Here is a 9,280-nt window from a genome sequence, read left to right as displayed (position 1 = left end):
GCGGAAATTCTAAAGAATTTTGCATTCAAATTTCGGAGGGTTCCTCGTGAAAATTTCAGAGAATTTCCAATAAAAACTCCAAAGAGTCTCCCGCGGATATTCTGAAGAATTTTCTGTTTTAACGATGATAGCCATGCCAAACTATACGTCTCATTTTTTCTAGACTGAGCAAGCTAACGTTAAAACACTCATTCTACTAGCCGCACTCTCCTACAATTATAGAATTTTCTGAGTAAATTTCGAAAAAAATTCAACAGAAACTCAACAGAAACTTTCCGCGAATATTACGAACATTTTTCTGAAGTAATTTGGAACAATTTCTTATGTAAATTCCAAAGAATCTCCTCCTGAAATTCAAAACAATTTTCTTTTGGATTACCAAAGAGCTTCTGTTAGATAATTTCGAAAAATTATCGGAACTTCAAAGTAGTTTCCGTGAACAATCCGAAAATTATTTCCAAATGAATATTTTGGAAATACTTGAAGATTTTTTGTAGAAGAAGTTCATCAGATTTTTCAGGCGAAACTCGAAAGATTCTTTCGTTAATGTCTTGAAAGTATCCCGAAAAAAAGCAAAAAAAAAAAAAATCAAAGGAACATAATAAAAAAAATCGTCACGCCGATTAACGTCGCAGCCGCTGCAGCCGGCTAAAATGGCATTCGACGTGACGCCGAAAACGCCGCCGCCGCCGACCAAAATTCGGACCAACTCCGCCGCCGCCGGCGCACACCTCTAAAGAAAAAGGCGAAAAAAGAAGTGGAAGAAGTAAGAAGGCAAAGTAAGAAATAAGAAGAAAGAAAAAAGTAGAAAGAAGGAAGTGGTGAGAAAAAAGTAGGTAGATGAAAATTGGAAGGAAGCAGAAGGAAGAAGGAAGACAGGGAAAGAAAGATGGAAAAAGAATGAAGGAAATAGGAAGGAAGGAGAAGGAAGAAAGAAGATTTAGAAAAAAGAATGAAAATAGAAGAAAGCAAAAGAAAGTAGGAAGAGAGGAACATTATAAAAGAAGGAGGAAGAAAGAAAGAACAAAGAGAAAAAAGAAATAATAGAGAAGGAAAACTAACACGGTAGAAGAATGAGGACGGAAGATGGAAGAATGTAGAATTTTTCACTCTTTATTATTTACGACTCCTAAATTCTAATTTTTGCTACTCACACCTTAATCCTAATTTCTCACTTCTTTGTTTTTCCTTCTAATTTAAAACTTCTCTATGACCACTGTTCACTTTTATCTCTTAACTTCTCACTTCTTACATTTAATTTGTTGATTCTCATCCATATTGCAAGTTTTCCACTTCTCACTTCCTATTTTAGATTTCTTACGTTCTTTTCCCTGTTTTCACTTTTTGAATTTTACTTCTTACCTCCCACTTCACACTACTCAATACACAAAAGAAATACGACTGGAAGATTTGGTGTTTTATTGTGTGGCTTTCTCAGTCTAATTTAGTCAAAACGATTCGTTTTGTTTTGCCCGACGTTTCGGCCTGTATTTTTGGCCTTTTTCAAGGGTGAAACAGTCTACCGTTTTTCGTTATTAAGTTTGCCGTTTTTCACATAGGGAGGGCTTCTCGTAATCAGTTTAAACATTTAGTGTGAGCGTAGAGACTTTGGTAGACACTGCTATTGCACACGACTTGCACTACCTGACGATCAGACGACTGCACAACCTCAAGCTAATAGATGACCGTACTCTCCGTTTACTACGCACACACGCTTCTACATGTCCTCGCATCTATGGCCAACCCAAAGCCCACAAGCCTGATCTACCATTGCGCCCCGTTGTTCCAAACATCACAGCACCTACGTACCATCTCTCCAAATATATCGCCAACATCATGAAAGAAACATTCTCCAGCCAATTCAACATAAAGGACAGCTTTAGCTTTGTGGAATACCTATCAACGATGACCATCCCACCTGGACACGTACTGATATCTTTCGCTGTTGTATCCCTCTTTACAAACATCCCGAAGGATTTAGTCATACACAGCATTATTTTCCGTTGGCCGGCCATTAGTAAAGGAACAACAATCAACCTGGATTTGTTCCTTGAAATGGTCGAACTATGCATCAACAACAGCTACTTTCGCTTCAGAGACAAATTCTATCAACAGACCTTTGGAACTGCAATGGGTAGTCCTCTATCACCAATTTTAGCAGATTATGTCATGGAAGATCTGCTGGAAGTGGTTACCAATAACCTGAATTTCAAAATTCCGTTCTGAAAAAGTACGTAGACGACCTTTTCTCGTCCTGCCCATAACAGAGGTGGAGAGAACACTTGATACCTTCAACGAGTACAACCCACACCTTCAATTTACCATGGAACGTGAAAACGATGACCAACTTCCCTTCTTGGATACACTAGTTATCAGGTCAAATGACCAAACTATAAAAACGAGATGGTATGCCAAACCAATCTCCTCCGGCCGCCTACTCAATTACCACTCTTTTCATCCAACGTCTATGAAAATCAACGTAGCCTCAAATTTCATCCAACGCGTCATTCAACTCACCACGGATGGTTCTGCACAACAGCAAAAACAAAAAATCTTCCAGTACCTTCGTCAAAACAATTACCCTTCGTCACTCATCAACCGAATGCTCAACCGAATCAATGAAAACCCCGCTCATCAATGGATACAACCCACCTCATCAATCGTGAACATACAACACAATCTGTCTCAATCATCGCCTCCCAACATCCAAAGCACATCATTGTCACCGCTGCCCACCACATCATCGCCGCCCAGTCCACCTTTTCTGATCATTTCGACACATACCCCATCAATAGATCCATGCGACGTAAACACCAGCCAAACTCCAAGATCTCAACCATCCAGTCCACCAAACGAAGCCAATCCGAACAGCCAAGAAACCACCTATAGATCCATGCTCAACATTCCTTTTCTGACGACGACCATCTCCAACATCCTGAAAAAGACTTCAAAAACATAAAAATAGCCAGACGAAATTTCAAAACAACAAAATCCCTGCTGAAACCAGTTAAAGATCCAGTGCTTCCATATGACCAACACAACGTCATATACAACATTCCATGTAACGATTGCGATCAAGTTTATATTGGTATGACCACCAACAATTTAAAAAAACGTATCAGTGGACACAGATCCGACATAAACAAGATTAGCAAAAGCCCAGAAAATAACATACACGCCAAAACAGCCCTCATCCAACATATGATAAACAATCAACACACCTTCAATCTAGACAACACACAAATAATAGATCGTACATTTCGACAAACAGCCCTACCAATATTAGAAATGTGTCATATTCAAAACACACCTAATACAGTAAACTACCGTACTGATGTGGAGGGTCTGAATATAACATACGCAGGTATACTCCACACCGTTAAAGCCAATTCCTCTCGCAGAGGAATTGCTCACCACCACACTAGATCAGAAAGTGTAAATGAGTCTGAACAGATGAGAATTTTATAGCATCCGACACCGCCATCTCTAAACCAACCATTGAACATTGTCTATTCCTGTCTATTATTGTAGTGCAAGTCGTGTGCAATAGCAGTGTCTACCAAAGTCCCTACGCTCACACTAAATGTTTAAACTGTAAGACAATTTTTATGTGAATTATGTTATGGCCGTATTATGTTTGTAGGATTACGAGAAGCCCTCCCTATGTGAAAAACGGCAAACTTAATAACGAAAAACGGTAGACTGTGTAGGTTATATTTTACTATGTTTTATGTATTATGTTGTGTACCTCCTAAAGTCCATGTTCTTATTTTAGTTCACCCTTGAAAAAGGCCAAAAATACAGGCCGAAACGTCGGGCAAAACAAAAAAAAAAAAAAAAAAAGTAGTGCAAGTCGTGTGCAATAGCAGTGTTTACCAAAGTCCCTACGCTCACACTAAATGTTTAAACTGATTACGAGAAGCCCTCCCTATGTGAAAAACGGCAAACTTAATAACGAAAAACGGTAGACTGTTTCACCCTTGAAAAAGGCCAAAAATACAGGCCGAAACGTCGGGCAAAACAAAACGAATCGTTTTGACTAAATTAGACTGAGAAAGCCACACAATAAAACACTACTCAATACTCTTTACTTTACTCTCACTTCTCACGTCGCACTTCATACGTCTCATTTCTCACTTTACATTTTAGCTTCGCACCGCTGACTGCTCATATTTTGCTCACTTTTCACTTCTGACTGCTTTATTTGTAATTTCTTATTTACTTCGACATGAACTTAGTTATTTTTCACTTGTCTCTACTCGCAATCTGGAGTGACAAGAGAGAAGCGTGAAGTGAAAGAATGTTAAGTGAGGAGTGAGAAGCGAGACTCCAGAAATGAGAAGTTATTGTTGAAAATTTTAATAATTAAAGATGACCAATGAAAATTAAAAAAAATTGAAATGAGACAAAAGGAAGATCGACGAGAGAAAAAGAAAAAAGAAACAAAAAATATGAAGTAAAATGGAAAACAAGAGAGGGAAAAGGGATAAAATATTGAAGAGAAAAAAAGGGAAGAGGAATAGGGAAAAAGGATGTTGCATGAAGAAAGAAAGAAAGAAAGAAGAAAGAGGATGGAAGGGAAAAAAAGGGTTGAGGAAAAAGTTAGAAATGAGAAGGAAGTAGAAAGAAGAAGGAATAAGGAATAAGGAAGAAGGATGAAGGAAAAAGAAAGCAGGAGGAAGAAAATAGGAAGATGAAGATGGAAAAAGTAATTAGGAAAAAGAAAACAGGAAGAAAGAAGATGGATGCAGGAAGACGGAAAAAGGAGATGAAAAAAGGAAGGAAGAAGAAAGAAGGAAGAAGGAAGAAGGAAGAAGGAAGAAGGAAAAAGGAAAATGGAAGAAGGAAGAAGGAAGAAGGAAGAAAGAAGAAGGAAGAAGGAAGAAGGAAGAAGGAAGAAGAAAGAAAGAAGAATGAAGAAGGAAGAAGAAAGAAGGAAGAAAGTAGAAGGAAGAAGGTATTAGGAAGAAGGAAGAAGCAAGAATGAAGAAAAAATGAAGAAGAAAAAACGAAAGTTAAGAAAGAAGAAGAGAGAACAAAGACGGGACAATGGAGAATGGGGAAAAAAGAAAAAGGAGTAGTTCGAATAAAATAAGAAAAAAGGGATGGAACAGGAAAGGACAAGGAAGAAAGGAAGAGGAAGAAGAAATTTGGAAAAACAAACAAGGAAGAAAGAAGAAGGAATAAGAAAGCAGGAAGGATGAAGAAAGAAAAATGAAAAAAGATGGGAAAAAATAAGGACGAAGCAAGAAGGAAGCGGACAAAATAATAAAACAGTTACAAATAAATAGGAAGAAGGGAAATATATGAGAGGAAAAGTGGGAAGAAAGAAGAAAAACGGGTTGCGGGAGAAAAGAGAAGAAAGCTGGAAGAAGGATAAGGGGGAAAAATAAGAAAAAAGAAAGAAGAAGGAAGAGAGAAACATGAAGAAGGAGGAAAGGAGAAGGGATAATTCAATGGGAAGAAACGAAGAAGGAAAAGAGATAAGGGATAATAAAGAAGTAATGAAAAAAGAAGGGAAGAAGGAGAGAAAAGTAAGAAGAAAAACTAGAGGAAAAAAAAAAGAAGAGAAGAAGGAGGAGAAAAAAAGAAAAGCAAGTAGAAGAAAGATGGGCTAAGCAAAAAGGAAGATGAAAGAAAATGAAAGGAGAAGGAACATGAAAAGAAAATAGAATAATTTTTTCCATATTTTTAGTTTTTGCTTTTCTCGAATACTAAGTATACGGAAAGGCTGTAGGACCGCTCCTAAACCGAACTTTTTATAGAAGGCTCGGTGACCCATAGTGTTATATATAGCTCGACGAATTGAGGAGATGTCTGTATGTGTGTATGTGTACAAACACTGTGAGACAAATTTGTTTATACTTTGCATTATCGGATTTTCTCGCAACAAGTTACATTCAACGCAGATTTTGGCCTAGTCGGACCCTTTTGAAAATGAACCGATCGGACATTGCTTCCTATGACAACTCATATGTGAATATGTACGTTATGTGGAAGATATTGATTTGGAAAATGTATTGGAGGTAACCACTTTCCCTTCGATGGGACTCGAACCCATGACCCTACAGTACGCTAGACTGGTGCTTTAACCAACTAAGCTACGAAGGACCTCCGTCGGCCTTCGCAACCTAGCGGCTACTGAACGAGCTCGAGATTCCCAAATTGGACGCATAGTCAAATCACTCGCAATCCATTTCTCAAGCCAACACTTCCACATGTGTATTGTACACGTCCACATTAGAGGAGCGTGAGTATTTAGAATGTCTGGCGGCTATACACATTCTTCATCAGCAACGGTACTGATCAAGTGAGGTTGTGTAAGCTATTTTCCAGTCGGTCGTCAAGCTCAGACCCGACCGCATTGCGTAGGCAAGAGCACGCAACTCGTTTTGTTCCCAAGTGTCCCCCTTAGAAAAAAAATCACTTCTCAGCTTTATTTCTTATCTTTCATTCCTCACTACTCACTTCTCTATTCTTATTTTTATGTTTCTTCTTTTAGCTTCATGTTATCCACTTCTCACTAACCATTTCAAATTTCTTCTCACTTCTCACTTCTAATTTGTCATGTTTGAACTTTTTGATTTTACGTTTCACTTCGAACATCTCACTTATCCTGTTATAAGCCGAGTTTGGTAGAGTTTGTTTTCATCCTCCGTTTAAAGCGGTTGCAGAATATTTCTCTCGGTCTCTGATGCGGGAAAGAGTTTGTTGTACTGCTTGCAGTAGCCTATCTTGCGAAACATAACTTTAGAAGTTCATCTCGAAATGGTCGATATTAGAACCACCGCATTTCCTAAAGATGCTCCACGACCATCGTATGGAGAGATAGCTGGGTTTGTTAAATCGCTGAATGCTAGCGTCACGGGAATGGAGACTGTGTACGAACGGGCAGAGAATCAAAGCGTTTATGTCAAATTCAAGAGTGAGAAGGCTTTCAAGGACATGTTGGCGAAAAATACCCAGCAAAGTATTTTTCGGTATGATAACAGAACAACAGTAGCAGTGGAGATGGCTGATGCTGAGGGGAATTTTCAATACGTACGAGTGTGTGAGCTTCCACGGGAGCTACCTGATCGAGAAATAGCAACGGTTCTAGGAAAGTATGGAAAAGCTAAGCGTTTAGTGCGGGAAAAAAATCCTGCTGATCCTTCGGGTTGGATGGATTCAACGGTGTACGCGGCGTGTACATGGTCGTTAAAATGGAAATATCATCGACACTGTAAGTTTTAAACTGAAGAAGAAATGTTTTCTATTCGGGAAATAAGGAAAAATGTTTCATATGCTCGGATAATTGCAAATTGAATAATGATTATCTGGGTTTTGACTCTTGCAGCTTGTTGCGGTTGACGGTTGAAGATTATCACAAGAAAAAATAACTTATGATCTTCTTAGCATTTGTTCACAACATATACACACATACACACGGACAGACAGACATGTGATCAATCAATTTTAGAGTAAAATGGTAGCCTTTTGGTACAATATCACAGAAAAAAGCAAAAACATATCTACTAGTGATATAAGATAATTTAAAGAAATCAATACTACTACTACTCTACACCAATTTTATCAAAGAAAATGCCAAAGTGCTGATAACACACAGTTAAAAAATTTGATAATTCCACGCTATGGAAATATTTAATCGCATATTTTTGTGTTCAAAAGCCTCTAATTTCACATCCAACTTGTTCTTGCACGCAATATTGAATACAAGCTTCATTGTAATGACGAACTGTTATTTTAAAAAGTGATTAAATGAGTTGAATCGAACGGAGCCTTTTTGTTACATCATATATGCTGTAACATTTTTATATTGTGCACATTCTGCAAAACGGCATTCCGTGTAGAGGTACATACTACCAAAAGTCATTTCGCAAAAAGAAGTAATCCGCCAAATATCTTACCGCGTAAAGTTACATTCCAGCAAACAGTGTTTCTCGAAATGTTCCACCGCGGAAATGAATTCGGTAAAATGTTATACAATCGGATGTGCGAATTGTTCTCGCCAATATATCCTACTGCATCGGCAAGGACATCGACGAAGAGAAATTGTTCAATGCAGTTTCGTACTAATATTACAAAGATTGTAACCCTAGTAGCACACATGTTCCACATAAGTTACTGCAACTCATATGTGATCAGAATCAGTCCCAATCAAGTTGCTGCAACTATTTTTGTCTGCCTTGTGCTGCTCGGGAAAATACATATTTTATTCCAATTTTATTGAATTAAAGGTAACCTGAAAATCCACAAGAGAAGAATCTAAGATCATCCTAGATGAAATACTAATTTTGTCTCAATTTGGTACTTGGGAGTAGTACCTTTTTCCATACTGTAGTAGTACATTTTTCTATACTTACAATCACGGAAGGAAGAAAAGAAATTTCAGTTCAACATCTACTAATGAAGAATCCACTCTACTTTCATAGATGTCTCTGGAAGGAACATTTGTGTTAGCGGGTTGGGTAAATGAGGAGCTCTATTCGACAATAAAAATATATGGTGGAAAGTTCATGAATGTACCTAAGAACCGTCCAAAGCAGAATAAAGTAACCTGGATCTTGCAAATGTTCCGCGTCCTATATAAAACACGTTCAATCGCGTACTGATTTTTTTATTCACCGACCGCACACGATACACACCCGGATTTCGCGACTATTCCGTGGCTTAATACAAACAGTCTAATCGCGAACTCCGTACAAGCCAAATCTCATTTGTTTTACCATAAAAAACAATTCACATGATAACAAATGTAGAATATATTTTCTGGTTTGTTGATTTTTATCGGTGATGAAAAATACACAATTTCCGTTTTTTAAGAACGTTTCGGCTTACTCCATTCAGCCATCATCAGATATTGAAAAACGTTCACTTGCCCCCAGTGTGGTTCAATAACTCATATGTGTTATTGTGATGGAACCACACGGGTGGCAAGTGAACTTTTTTCAATATCTGATGATGGCTGAATGGAGTAAGCCTAAACGTTATTAAAAAACGGAAATTGTGTATTTTTTATCACCGATAAAAATCAACAAACCAGAATATATAAAGTTTTACGGTGACCGAAACCCCACCAAACAAATGTAGAATGTTATCTAATCCAGGTTTCAAGGAACCTGGTCATAGGGAGGTCTAAGCTCCATGAAGTTCTTGGAAGATTTTAATGTGAATTCTTAGGAAATTAATTCAGTTAGGTTTACCAGCCTGTTAAATCTGAGTTCCATGTGGTACTCGGAGGACTGAGCCTGAACTACATAAAGTTATCGAAATTCCTGCA

The 9,280-nt window shown here is 37.9% G+C and overlaps 1 pseudogene; it reads left to right on the top strand.

The window, feature by feature from the left end:
• The first annotated feature begins 2,431 nt into the window (after positions 1-2,431).
• On the top strand, positions 2,432-3,613 carry LOC134222832 (uncharacterized; annotated as a pseudogene).
• The last annotated feature ends 5,667 nt before the right edge of the window (positions 3,614-9,280 follow it).

The sequence above is a fragment of the Armigeres subalbatus genome, chromosome 3 (assembly GCF_024139115.2).
Source record: "Armigeres subalbatus isolate Guangzhou_Male chromosome 3, GZ_Asu_2, whole genome shotgun sequence".
NCBI lineage: Eukaryota > Metazoa > Arthropoda > Insecta > Diptera > Culicidae > Armigeres > Armigeres subalbatus.
The sequence above is the reverse complement of the archived record's forward strand: the minus strand, read 5'-3'. Positions and strand labels throughout refer to the sequence as shown.